Below are 15,120 nucleotides of genomic sequence, written 5' to 3'. Positions count from 1 at the left end.
CAGCATTTGTTGAGGTTTACTAAGCACCAGGCACTGCACTAAATGTTTCACATGCTTATCTCTTATGATCCTCACAATAGCACTGGAGGCAAGAAGATTATTGCCCCCATTTTATAGCTGGGGAGACCAAAGCTAAAAGAGGCTAAGTAACTTTTGAGAAAGCTCACAGCTAGTTAGTGGTGGAGCTCAGACATCAGAGTCCAGAGCCCAGGCTCATGGGAAAGAGCAAGTGTTTGGAGCAAAGAAGCCTGCATTTGAGGACCTGTATGGCCCCGTCTGAATGTGAATATATTGACACAACTTCTTGCAGCCTAAATAATCAGAAAAATAAATCACACATCACAGGGTTACTGTGAGTACCAAGTAAATGACTGTAGTTTACTTTCCTATGAACACTGTGAAACTAGGACCATGTTCTACTAATATTTAAATCCTAGGTACTTAGACCTTTGAAAAGCTCTACTGTACTTGTTAGATAAACAGAATTTGAGTAATTTAATAGGAAATTCTTCTGTATAACCAGAATTCTGTTGGATAAATTAATATTCACAAGTTGCTTTGTAACTATAAAACATTGCAAATTCCAGTAATCCTCTTTATCAACAACACAACCATAGATTGACCAAGAGCCTCCAGCTTATAGACTATAAGTGATTCCCAAACTCTCTCAATGAACCAATACTCTGCCACAATACAAAGGTGGCTTTGGTCACCACTGGCCATGAAATCATGATCTAGACCTTATAATAGAAGATGAGTAGCTGGTCACCCTAATTACCAACAGATGATTCCAGAAATGAACCTTTTTTTCAAGGAAGTAGTTGAAAAGTCATTAGAAAAACATTCAAAATGTGGTCAGCAGCAGGGGCCCAGCGTGAGGCTCAAAGCAAACAGTGGAATCTTCAGAAGCCTACTTTGCGTTCCCAGGGTCAGGGGAGCAGACACACGGCAGACTGCAGCATTGAGCCGCTGCGGGAGCCAGAGGCTCTCCTTCAGCCATCTTGAATTCAGCAGGAAAAAAAGGATTGTAATTAAAAAAAAAGAAAAGGGAATGTGATATTGCTCATAATATAAATATTGCGATAATAAGCCATATCAGATATGGCATCTCAGCTACTCAAAATAACCATGGGCAAAACATAATTTGTCAAATGTTTCCAATTCTGAGATGAGAAAATGAAACTGTGGCTAATGGTAGCCTGGAACAGGGTCCAGAAAAAATACAGGTTACCTACCTTGATGCTGCAGTAAGTACATCCCTGGGCTTTCGCCTCTTAGAGCACATTGCAGATGGTCTGAAGGCTTAGTAAGTTCTAGAAAAGACCCAGCCCCAATCACTCTTCCTATGTGAATGAATATGCCAAACAAGATGGAGGCTGCAAAAACATCACAAGGAGGTCAAATCTTAGCTTATAAGGTGTGATCTGACATATGGTTTCACTTGTAAATCCATCAGTATCAGTCAATTCTTTCACTTAAAAATATTACGATAGAACTCTGAACACAAAATAGGGTAGACCAAGCAGGGACAAAAAGCTTTATCTGGGTCAAAAATTTCTTTTGATTCAAACCTGAAATATTACTTAAGAAAATAAAAAGAGGACACTGCATCTACTTCTAAATTCTTTCTTTCATGGAAATAATTACATTCTGTGTCAGAGAGTGTGTGTGCCTGTGGTGGTAAAGAGACTATATGCATGATAAGTCACCTCAGTCATATCTGACTCTGTGCAACCCTATGGACCGTACCCTGCCAGGCTCCTCAGTCCATTGGATTCTCCAGGCAAAAATACTGGAGTGGGTTGCTGTGCCCTCCTCCAAGGGATCTTCCCAACCCAGGGATCAAACCCAGGTCTCTTACGTCTCCTGCACTGGCAGGTGTGTTCTTTACAACTGGAGCTACCTGGGAATCAGAAAAGAGAGTATCTGCCTAGGAACTGGGTCACTGAATTTCTGTTACAGCTCTAAATCAGTCTCTTTCAGTTTCTTCATCCAAGATCTTCATCACACCATTCTGAACTGGGCATATATCATGTTCCATGGACTCCCTAACAGGTTAACAGGTTACTTCATTTAACCTCTTCATTATTATTCCCATATTCCTTTGACTGTGTGGATCACAACAAACTGTGGAAAATTCTTAAAGAGATGAATATCAGACCACCTTACCTGCCTTCTGAGAAATCTATATGTAAGTCAAGAAGCAACAGTTAAAACCGGACATGGAACAACAGACTGGTTCCAAATTGGGAAAGGAGTACATCAAGGCTGTATATTGTCACCCTGCTTATTTAACTTATATGCTGAGTACATCATGCAAATGCCAGGCTGGATGAAGCACAAGCTGGAATCAAGATTGCCAGGAGAAATATCAATAACCTGATACCACCCTTATGGCAGAAAGTGAAAGGGCCTCTTGAAAGTGAAAGAGGAGAGTGAAAAAACAGGCTTAAAACTCAACATTCGAAAAACGAAGATCACAGCATCCAGTCCCATCATTTCTAATAGATAAGGAAACAATTTTCTTGGACTACAAAATCACTGCAGATGGTGACTGCAGCCATGAAATTAAAAGACGCTTGCTCCTTGGAAGAAAAGTTATGACCAACCTAGACAGCATATTAAAAAGCAGAGACATAACTTTGCCAACAAAGGTCTGTCTAGTCAAAGCCATGGTTTTCCCAGTAGTCATGTATGGATGTGAGAGTTGGACCATAAAGAAGGCTGAGCACCAAAGAATTGATGATTTTGAACTGTGATGTTGGTGAAGACTCTTGAGAGTCCCTTGGACTGCAAGGAGATCCAACTAGTCCATCCTAAAGGAGATCAGTCCTGAATATCATTGGAAGGACTGATGCTGAAGCTGAAGCTCCAATATCTTGGCCATCTGATGCGAAGATCTGACTCGTTGAAAAAGACCCTGATGCTGGGAAAAACTGAAGGCAGGAGGAGAAGGGGATGACAGAGGATGAGATGGTTAGATGGCCTCACCGACTCGAAGAAGATGAGTTTGAGCAATCTCTGGTAGCTGGTGATGGACAGGGAAGCCTGGAGTGCTGCAGTCCATGTGGTCGCAAAAAGTCAGACACAACTGAGCAACTGAACTGAACTGAACCAAGACGAAAAAATTAAGGATTCATAAGAAGCCAGCTGCTAGGTGGAGATAAGAGCATAGGATGTGGGGTGAGAAGACAGCCTCACCCTATACATCTTTGTTCCCTGGTCTTACTTTTATGTAAAGTGCATCCTGGCACATGCCATAATCACCGACTCTGCTTCTTTCTCTCACTGTATGTGCGACTCTCCAGTGCCAAGGCTAGAATTCAAATTCAGACCTGTTGACTTAAAAGTCAATGAATAATCTTTCTTTCTTTCTGCAGAGGATGTGAGCAGGACTTCCCTGGGCAGAAGATGACTCAGAACATGCCAAAAAAGAGACAGCTCGGAGGCGGGGAACCAGCAAGACCAGGTCCTCCCCAGGGCTCACTTCCGATGAATCACAGAGTAACAGGGTGCAAGACTGACTGATAAAGAACATCGCTTTCCATATCCCCTTTCTGGTGATTATAAAAAAGTATGCCCTGATGCTGATTATAAAGCAAGGCTTTGTAGAGGCTTAGGTTAAGGATATTTCTTACTGTAAAATATTAAAAACATAATTTATATAGGTTATTTCACAGAGATTATATCTCCCCAGATAATGAAACATTCCATCTCTGGAAATAGCAAAATAAAAGTAATATCTGCTAGTAATCGGGGACAAAATATCAGCTACAGTTAACTGTGTGAGTGTGCTCAGTTGTTTCCGACCCTCTGCGACCCCCTGGACTGTGGCCCGCCAGGCTCCTCTGTTTGCGGAATTTTCCCAGGCAAGAATATGGGAGTGGGTTGCCACTTCTTTCTCCATGGGATCTTCCCAACTCGGGGATAGAACCTGCATCTCTTGCATCTCCTGCACTGGCAGGCTCATCCTTTTACCACCTTTATACTACCCTTAACAAGCCACTGTTAACAATATGGTGCATTTACGTCCAATATTCTCTGATGCATATATAGTGTAAATTTAGAGGGAGCATATGTATATGCATATACGTATATATATGTGAAAATATGAAACTGGGATCATACTGTTTATACATCTTTGTATTCTGTTCTTCTAAATTAACTTAAATTGTTAATGAAATTTTCCAGACTTCAGTCCTCCATTGTTGGGTATGTTGGCTGCGTTCAATTTTTTTGACCATCATAAACAATGCTACAAGAGCATCCTGGTACATAATTAGGCAAAGCCTTTCAGAAAGATATTCTAGGTAAGCTTAGAGCATGTTAGGAGTGTTTACTGTGTGCCAAACATTGTGCTTTGGTTTGCGAGCATTACCTCAGACCTTGCCAAAATCTTATGAGATAATCTGTGATTAATATTTCCTTTGTACAGATAAGAACACTGAGTAAGTATCTTGCCCAAGTTAAAAAAAAAATGACCAGAGCCAAGATTAAATATATCCAGTCTGCCTCCAGAGCCTAGACTTTTCATTAGAATGATGCCATGTGTTCTAACATTCTCCCTGCTTGGAGAGGGAGAGGGTGGGATGATTTGGGAGAATGGCATTGTAACATGTATACTATCATGTAAGAATGGAATCACCAGTCTATGTCCGACGCAGGATACAGCATGCCTGGGGCTGGTGCACGGTGATGACCCAGAGAGATGTTATGGGGAGGGAGGTGGGAGGGGGGTTCATGTTTGGGAACGCATGTACACCCGTGGTGGATTCGTGTCAATGTATGGCAAAACCAATACAGTATTGTAAAGTAAAATAAAGTAAAAATAAAAATAAATAAAAAATAAATAAATAGCAAAAAATAAATAAATAAATAAAATAAAAAAAAATAACATTCTCCCTGCTTAAAACGGGATTTCCCGCCACATCCGATACATGTACAAAACCTCTCTGATTAGACAGTCCACTCCGGACAGCCTGAAAAGACTCAGTAATCTGAATCTTTGGTCTTCTGGGCTCAGGGTGTCATTCACATGTAACCACATATTCTATGAGGTGGTAGCACCAAACAACCCCTGAGACCACTCTGGCATAAAGGACATTTACTTCACACACTGCTATATTTAAAACAGATAACCAGCAAGGTCCTACTGTTTACCACATGGAACTCTGCTCAATGTTTCGTGGCTGCCTAGATGGGGGCGGGGGTTGGGGGAGAATGCATGCGTGTATATGTATGGCTGGGTCGCTTTGCTGTCCACCTGAAACTATCACAACATTATTATCGGCTATACCCCATAAAAGGCTTCCCTGGTGGCTCAGATGGTAAAGAATCTCCCTGAAGTGCAGGAGACTTGGGTTCCATCCCTGAGTTGGGAAGATCCCCTGGAGGAGGGTATGGCAACCTACTCCAGTATTCTTGCCTGGAGAATCCCCAGGGACAGAAGAGCCTGGCAGGCTACAGTCCATGGGGTCACAAAGAGTCAGACATGACTGAGTGACACAGCACATACCCCATAAAAGATAAAAAGTTAAAAAATAAAGACATTTACTTCAAGAATCCTGACAGCACAACCTAACAAAGCTCCACTGCAGATCTTTCTACAAGCTCTTCCCCCAAAGCTGACTTTTCGTCTTGTTGCTGAAGGACATGTATCTTTCTTTTCTAAACTTATATTCTCATTTCTACAAAAATAATTTGTCATCATCAAGTGTATAACAAAGCTCATCTGTGAAGATTACGAGGAAACATAAGAGCTTTATAATCATTAACAGTATTTGGGAGAATATTAGAATCACTGGTGTTACAAAAACAAGTTTTCAATAGCACCCCCACTATATTATGAAAATTAGACTTCTACTCCTTGCTCACATATGAAGAAAGATACAAACAAAACGTGGTAGACAGAATCCCCAAAAGCGACCTGGCTTTCTCCGGGATGGAGGATAGGATGTGTAACGGCGACTGAATGACACAAAAGGGGTTTTAATCCATGGGGGCTCAAAGGTGGGAACCAGCATGCAGCCACCGAGGGGAGACTTGGTGCAAGGGCAGTGCTGGGAGGCCATGGGACCCAGCTGAAGCAGGGAGAACTTGAGATGGGTGTCAGTGAAGACTTCCTGGTGGTGAGAACTGCTGGATTAGACCATAGCCTCCCCAGGGAAGGGCGAGGAACTCCTTCCCGCAGGACACTAGGAACCAGACAGAGCACGCCAGTGAGGGCCCGGCTGAAGGCGGAAACCCTGCCCTAACGGGGGATCAACTGGAGAACGTGCAAGGTCTTTTCTATCTGGAGTTACTTTCATTGCAGTAATATAGCCCTTCAGGGACGCAGGAGAGGCGGTAGGGGCGGAGTGTTTACATGTTTGAGTGAACTGAATTCTGATGGAAGGTGCTGGACCGACATCCTAAGAGACGAAAGCTCCCTGTTGATCCACACAACACTGACAAGAGATATGTCTCCCCACTGGGCTTCACCAAATGTGTCCCCTGTCCTGGCGTTAAAGGAGAAGGAAAGCTGTGTCCTTTTGCCCCTTGACTCCCGGCTTCTCCTCGTTGCTTTCCTACACGAAAGGGCTGTCAGTTTTAAACACTCGCCCTTACGCTCCCTCCCCTGCTCACCCTACCCCACCCCACCCCACCCCACCCCACCCCAACAACTGCAGTGCTACGTTTTGAAGGGACCACAGAGAAGCTTTTAAAGCATCCATCTGGGAAGTATTAAAATAAGCAAACTGCTTTCAAAGGCTGGTGTGTGGCAGCGTGTCTTGGCCCCTGTTATTCTCTTTCCTACATGGACAGATGTAAGGAATGGATGAGTATTAATAAATGGATCGGAGTGTCATTCCTCCCTACCCTCTGCTTCTATGTCTTGAACAGGAGCTTTCAGAGCAGCATCCTGCTCCCTTTCCATTCTTCTTTATCTTCCATTTCCTTCCACACCTCTCCTTCCAAAGAATACTTTTCGTCCTTTCTTAAAGTTGTTTGGAACGTGCCAGAATGGGGGGATCTCAGTCACAGGAATTTGGAGTTTAGATCTTCATCCACCAGACACTCTGCCAGTTAATTCAGATCTCTCGTGTCTCTCATGCATTCCTCCTGAGTTGCTGGTTTTCTGTTTTCTTTACTTGAATTTTTGCAGAAGTAACCTCAGAGTGTTGGGCAGGTTCTTCATGAAAACCAAACAGAAACATTCATCTGAGATCCAGGTCTTTGATCTTCTCTACAAACAGATCTTCTCTTCTGTGTAAGTGTGAGGGTTTAGCTTTCTATCTCGCTCTTCTGCTCAAGCGAGACATCCCTGGTATGTCCACATTGTTACCCATCTTCCTCTTATAGAAAGCCTTGCTCTCGCTATGTCCCATTTTATCTGCTTTTCTAGAAGATGTGTGAGCAGGATGAATGCTGCTTGTACACTGCTGGGCTGAGTAGACCTGACCAACCTTGCCTCCCATCCTTGTGGATTCAAATCTCAGAGAGGTGAAACTTTAGGTTAAAACAATAGTGCAGCAGGTGGGACAGAGCCTTACCTGGGTCCTAGCACTGAATTCAGGGATACGAGGCATAAAGAGAAAGGCTCCTTTTGACTGCCCCTCATTTTGTGCAGTGATTGTTAACAAAATTCCCTGCATGTTCTGACAATGAACATATCCAGTTACTTATTTCCTATAGGAAGCTTCTCTTACACCTCAATGGACTTGGGTGAAAACAAGGCCCGACATGTGGCCCCCGAAGGATTCAGAGGGTGTCCTGGCTGCTGCTTGCCTTTGGAGGTTGGAACTTGTTTTCCCCCTCTGTGTTTAAATAATCAAACAAACATCTACTCCATGACAGAGAGTTGAATTGGTCAGGAAGTAGTTGTTACCTTTGATTTCCTGCCCCTTCATTGCAGACAAAAGCCGGCTATATAGTTACCTGCATGACGTGTGGTGTGCATTGCAGACCACAATGTAGGTGAGTAATGAATCCTGTGAGAATCTGAGTGACCCGACCCAAGACCCCACTCACAAGTGGGCAGACAACCTGGAGCCTGTAAACATGCTGATTTCAAGTTACTGAAAAGGAATTTGTAAAACATTAAAATCACCTAAAAGTAGAACACAATGACTCTCCAATGAAGAGTGATTATTTGCATGGCAAAGAAGAAGAAAGTAATTCGACACATACAGCCCCTAAGGGTAAAGCAGCATCAAGTACAAGAAATACGCCTCGGTGAATAATCACCTCCTGAATCCACTTACTGCCCAAGAGTCTCCTGCTTCAGGACTTGTGTATCTCCACAGCTTACCCAGCTAGCAAGAGAAAGTTTCCTTGAAAAAGGACCTGACGTAAACTTTGTAATATAGACGAGCTGTGATAACCTCTCCACGACCCCAGGAAGAAATGTATCACTCTGTCTGCAGACACTTGGCACACTGACTCCCTTGTACAGCACTTCCAACACTGTGGCCGAATTGTCGACTTAGCGCTTGGTTAGTCCTTCAGTCCCTAAACAGAAGTGCCTTTTGCCAGGAGTGCCTCTCCTGAACTCCAGGATCACATCCTTCCTGGGATATAGCAGCGCTAGTGCAGCCTGTGTGCTGTCTGTCGGTCAATGAAATCTACCCCATGTTGTGGGGTAGATTCTACCCTGGCCCTGCATGTCTAGCTCTAGTACCAGCCATGGAATGCCTGGAGTCGTATCCTGGGTCTTCTACACAGGGACCAAGTTCCTGGCCAAAACGATCTGATGCCTTTCATTATAATCAATCATTATCACATGGTCTTTATTTTCATTTTAACTCCCTCATAAAGTAGACCTCCCATTCAGCTGGGTCTCCTACATAAAGGAGCTCTTACTATGAGTATACAAAGTAAGTCATAGGCTTATAAAGAGATTGCCTATTGCCCCAGAGTCCCTTTGCACATCAATATAATCCCCTTCCTATATAACTCGGAATGGCAAGACCCATTCTGGACATGAAGGAGTTAGGTTCTCTCAAAGCTTTCTTGATCTGAACTAAGGGAATCCACAGAAGCTTATCCACAAGCCTCCCGAGACACCACCTGCCTCATGTCTTAACTGAAATTTCTTCCTAGAGAAAACTATGCATAACCAGAAGCTCATGGTTAAAATACTGGCTACTTGTCCTTTCCTGTTAGTGTTCAACTTAACCATCCTCTCACTCCCACGTGCAGCTTTTCTACACTATTTCACAGAAATAGCTTTTTAAAATGTTTTATTTCACAGAAATAGCTTTCAAACTATTTTCTAGGACATCTGAAACATGCATACACACGCATAAACATGCACAGAGCCTTCCTTGAAAGGCCACTGAGTGCCTTAAAACAGTCGTTTTGTTTTGCTCATAGTTTTGTGGGGAGAGCTTGGCTGTGTGGCTCTTCTCGGATCCTGATGGTATCCTCGTGGGGTATTAAGCTGATAGTTAAAACTCCTCTTCTTTAATGATTCTTCATTCTAGAATCTAGTAACTCCATGCTCCTTGGACTCTCGCCACATGATCTCACCAGGGTCTCTCCACGTGGCTTGGACTTTTTATGAATGATGATCTTGAGATGTGCTTTTACATAGATGCTTAGAATTATAAGATCATTTTAAAAGACCCCAAAATGAAAGTGTCAAGGCTTCTTTCTGACTGAGTCTCAGAAATCCCTGAATATCCCTTCTTCAACATTCTATTAATTGAGTAAGTCACAAAGGTCAGTCCAGTTTCAAGCGGTTGGGAGAAACAGATTCCACCTCTTGACCGGAGAATGACATATAGGAAGGAAAGGGATCGATGGTGGCCATCTTGGATATAAACTAGTACAGAGAGAATGCCACACTTCCTCCACGAGTATCACATTTTCCCACAGAGGTGTAAAGACCAATGTCATTTGTACCTCACTTTCTTACAAAGTTTTATTTTGAAAGGGTTGCTTTTTTTATCTCACGGAGGTCCACTTATTCATAGACTTCAGATATAAATCCATGAGAGACTGGACTTAGCTATCTATCTATTGATGACAAACACTATGCTTGACTTCAAAACTCCTCTCTGCTAAGAGTATGTGTAGAGAACCAAGTTGTCTATTGAACTTGTTCTTCCCTCAAGGTAAGTTCTCTTCCCAGGTGCTTCTAAGTTCTCCCAAACTTCTGGAAGATCCATTTTGCCAGGTCACCAAACATGCCTAGACATTGCAGGCTCCAAATGGTGATGGTAGTCTGGGCTCAAGCTGAGACCCTGCTACACAAGTTAGCCAGCACACATTCTGGCGCATCTGCAGCTGCCCAGAAAGCAGTAGTTCTCATTCCTTTCCTTCTCTGACTATGTACTAAGACATCGGTTAAATACTGGATTATGATTCCCACTTGCTTGTGCTCATGCTAAGTCACTTCAGTCATGTCCAGCCCTTGGTGACTCTATGGACTGTAGCCCTGCCAATCTCCTCTGTCCACAGGATTCTCCAGGCAAGAATACTTGAATGAGTTTCTGTGCCCTCCTCCAGGGGATCTTCCCAACCCAGGGATCGAACCCACATCTCCTGCGTCTCCTGCGTTGGCTGGCAGGTTCTTCACTACTAGGGCTACCTGGGAAGCCCATGACTAAGAGACCTGCCCAAGTTACCTATCTGGTAGGTATTACAGTTGCAACTTGAACCCAAGTCTTCCGAAGCTTAGTCTAGAGTTCTTTCAGCTACACCAAGGTTTAGCAAAGTGCATTTATTCCTTGAATTCCAAGGTAGAAAATAAAGAACAGATTCTTCAATGGAAAGGAATATAGTATTAAGAAAAATGGGATGTCAGGGTTGGTGGAGATGGGCATTAAAACAGAAGTAGCAGGACTTTCCTGGTGGGCCTGTGATTAAGAATCTGTCTTGCAATGCGAGGGACATCAGTTCAATCCCTGGTCCAGGAAGATCCCACCTGCCACGGAGCAGCTAAGCCCATGCGCTACAACTACAACTCTGAGCCTATGCTCTAGAGCCCGTGAGCCGCAACTAGTGAGACTGTGCATTGCGACTACTGAAGCTCGCCACCTAGAGCCTGCGGTCCACATCAAGAGAAGCCACCGCAATGAGAAACCCACACGCCGCAAGGAAAAGTAGCCCCCACTCTCCACAACAAGAGAAAAGGCCACACAAAGCAATGAAGACCCAGCCCAGTCAAAAATTTAAAAAAAAAAAAAAAATAGAAGTAGCATACTATAAAAATCACATCACCTACTCATCAGTTTTGTCTAGCACTAACTTTATTACATTCCCCAGAAATAGTATTCCAGAGGATTTTATTCCTGCAAGTATATACCAAGGGTGCTTTTGATGTTTCCAGTGGAAAATATCAGTGATTCTCGTAAATAATTTTTAGCCTTGTGCAGCCCACTCCAACTCCCTTTTAATCTCTCACATCCTGCTTACAGTGAATGGAATGCCGAAGGCCATCTAGCCCTGTTCTGCAGATCTCCCGGCAGGACGTCACCGCTGTGTATCAGTTACTAGGTGTGGGTTTCCTTTTGCACCAGCTTGTCTGCCTTCCCAGGGATGAAATGAAGCTTTCCCCGAGGAGAGAACCCAATATCATTGCCTCTGGCCTGGTCAGTGTTGCTGCAAGGCCAGTGGCAGCCTTTGCTTCCAGCAACAACAGGCTGCATATCCATAACAAAGGTGGCAGGAGGTTGTGATCTGGCCATCTTCAACTCTGTCATTTAGCCAAGATGGTTTCCAAACCTTGCCCAGAGCTGTCAGCCTGGGGTCTTTGGTGGCCCTACCACCTGGTGTATACTAATGGGTATACTCAAGAAGAGTCTAGGTTCACGTCTCCTTGACCCCCCAACTCCCTCTGACTATGCTGATAAAGGTTACTTCCTTTCCTCAAATGGACAAGGGAATGGCAACCCATTCCAGTATTCTTGCCTGGAGAATCCCACAGACAGAGGAGCCTGGTGGTCCACGGGCCACAAAGAGTTAGACACGATTGAGTGACTAAGCACACACACCCTTACTCAAACATCCAGAGGATATCTGCAAGACAGTGAGTGACCTTAGGCCACAAATGTATATATCACTTTGAAATGCAAATGCATAAAAATTTGCCAAAATCACAGCATTTTTATGCTATCCTGAAGCAAGAAATAAATAAGTGTTTCATATTCTGTGATGACTTTATTTTAAGTTATAAATTATATTATTTAAGTACACTATGCTTACTAAAATATACATGTTGAAATTCTGGAAAGAAGTATGAGAATTTTCTCCTTGAATTAACTTAACAGTTCCTTCCTAGGGAAATATGCCTGGTAGGGTCTGGTGTAATAATAAAAGTAGCTCCAACTCTGCAGGCAAAGTATTTAGTTTTACTTTCACCAAAACAGGGAGGGGTGAAAGGAGAACACACACACAATGTTCACCTATGTAAAATAGACTGGATCATCAGTTGCATCCAATCTAGTCTACTAACTTTTTAAAATATACAAGTGATATGGAATCATTATAAAAATTAATGAAAACAATCAAATAAAAAATAAAAATCACTGAAAGTCAAGAACTACATATAAGTGACATCTCACATATACGTGACAACCATGTCACACAAACACACACATATATATATACGTATGTATAGACATAACAGCTGTAAATACCTTGGGATTTATATCCCTCTAGACCTTTCTCAGTGAAGAAGAACTAAAAAGCCTCTTGATGAAAGTGAAAGAGGAGACTGAAAAAGTTGGCTTAAAGCTCAACATTCAGAAAACGAAGATCATGGCATCTGGCCCCATCACTTCATGGGAATTAGATGGGGAAACAGTGGAAACAGTGTCAGACTTTATTTTTGGGGGGCTCCAAAATCACTGCAGATGGTGACTGCAGCCATGAAATTAAAAGACGCTTACTCCTTGGAAGGAAAGTTATGACCAACCTAGATAGCATATTTAAAAGCAGAGACATTACTTTGCCAACAAAGGTCCATCTAGTCAAGGCTATGGCTTTTCCAGTAGTCATGTATGGATGTGAGAGTTGGACTGTGAAGAAAGCTGAGCACCGAAGAATTGATGCTTTTGAACTGTGGTGTTGGAGAAGACTCTTGAGAGTCCCTTGGACTGCAAGGAGGTCCAACCAATCCATTCTAAAGGAGATTAGTCCTGGGTGTTCTTTGGAAGGACTGATGCTAACGCTGAAACGCCAATACTTTGGCCACCTCATGCGAAGAGTTGACTCATTGGAAAAGACTCTGAGGCTGGGAGGGATTGGGGGAAAGAGGAGCAGGAGAAGACAGAGGATGAGATGGCTGGATGGCATTACCAACTCGATGGACGTGAGTTTGAGTGAACTTCGGGAGTTGGTGATGGACAGGGAGGCCTGGGGTGCTGTGATTCATGGGGTCACAAAGAGTCGGACACGACTGAGCAACTGAACTGAACTGAGACCTTTCTCTGTGTGTGTGTTAGGACTTTTAACAAAATTGAGAACTTTGCAGTTTGTAATTTTCTATTTTTAATTAATAGAGCATGAACATCACTCCATATCAATAAACATACATCTGCATTTCAAAATATCAGACCACATTAAATTGAAAATGTGCCTTTAAGTAAAGACACTTACTAGTCAAGCCAATCTTTGCTAATAATGCAATTGCCTCATATTCTGTGCCTCCTGACATAATGTCATAGGAGGTACATACATCATCTATGAAGTATTCTTGCCTGAAATGTCTAACCTGAATTTAATTACAAAGAAACAGATTAATCCAGAATTTGGGGCATTCTGTAAGAAGGCTGAGCTGGACTGTTCAGAGGGTTTGATATCATGAAAAGACAGGGGAACAGTGTTCTAGACTGAGGGGAACTGAAGACAGACAGCAGTCAAGGCCATGAGTGAAACTTCATCAGAATTGGGGTCAGAAAAAAAGAACAACAAGAAATTTTTTAGGATAATTTAGATGTCTGTGAATAATGTAATTGAATTAATGATGATATTATTAGGTGTGGTAATGGTGTTGTGAAAGAGAATACTCTTATTCTTGGAAGAGGCATGATGAATGAAGTAGTAGGAGATACAACATCATGATATTGGTAGCCTGCTTTCAGTAGGGTTAGCAAAAGTAAAGAATGTGCATATACATATATAAGTAGATAGGGAGAGAGAAAGAGAAGGTATTGCAAGTTGTTAACAGATAATCAGTGTGCCATTCTTTTCAACTGTTCTGTGCACTTGAACGGAGAAGGCAATGGCACCCCACTCCAGTACTCTTGCCTGGAAAATCCCATGGATGGAGGAGCCTGCTAGGCTGCAGTCCATGTGCATTTGAAATATTTCAAAGTAATATACATATTTACCTTTATATATAAATATGTAATAAACATATCTCTATCCCAATCCCATCATATTTAATGACCAAATATGATTCTATTATGTAGATTCATAATATTCTAACAAATTCTTGATTGTCAATACTTCATTTATTTTAATTTTTAACTAAAGAGAAGTTTCAAAGAATCCTTGTAGTAAATTGTTTGCGCATATTTTTAACTATTTAGGATAAATTCCTAGAAGCAATTGTTCAACCAAGTCCAAGGACATTTTTTAAGTTTTTGGCACTGCAACCTACAACACAATTATTTGATTCAGTCCTGAATATTTTTGGTGGCCCTCAATTCCCAGGACCTAATAATTCTCCTAAAAATGGTTAAATTTGTCAAATGATAAGACTTCTAATGCTGATATCCTATTTTCTGGGTTGTTTGGTAAAATCAGAGCTCTCAGTTCTTGACAAAACCTAGTAACTTTATGTGCATAACCATGGACATTTCAATCTCTACCAAAAACTGCTTTGCTGTAACCTCAAGTCTCCCTGTAGAACTTAGGAATTGTCAGTCACATTTCCTGTACTGCCTATCTGTTCTAAAAAAATGTCTGTCTTAATTATTGGCAGCAACATATCTTTGGACACTATCCCAACAAAGGTGGCACTGCCCTGACCCTACCGAAGATTAGACCAAGCAGTGTGCCAGAGTCATTGGCACAGTGTGAGACACCTCTGAAGACAGAGTCTGAATCCTGTCACAGCCCCAACCACTGCTTCCAAGGATATGTCTTCCAACACTCACTATGTGATCCACACATCTTGCAAACAACACT

Source organism: Capricornis sumatraensis, chromosome 13 (assembly GCF_032405125.1).
Source record: "Capricornis sumatraensis isolate serow.1 chromosome 13, serow.2, whole genome shotgun sequence".
NCBI classification, from domain to species: domain Eukaryota; kingdom Metazoa; phylum Chordata; class Mammalia; order Artiodactyla; family Bovidae; genus Capricornis; species Capricornis sumatraensis.
This window is presented reverse-complemented; position numbering follows the sequence as displayed.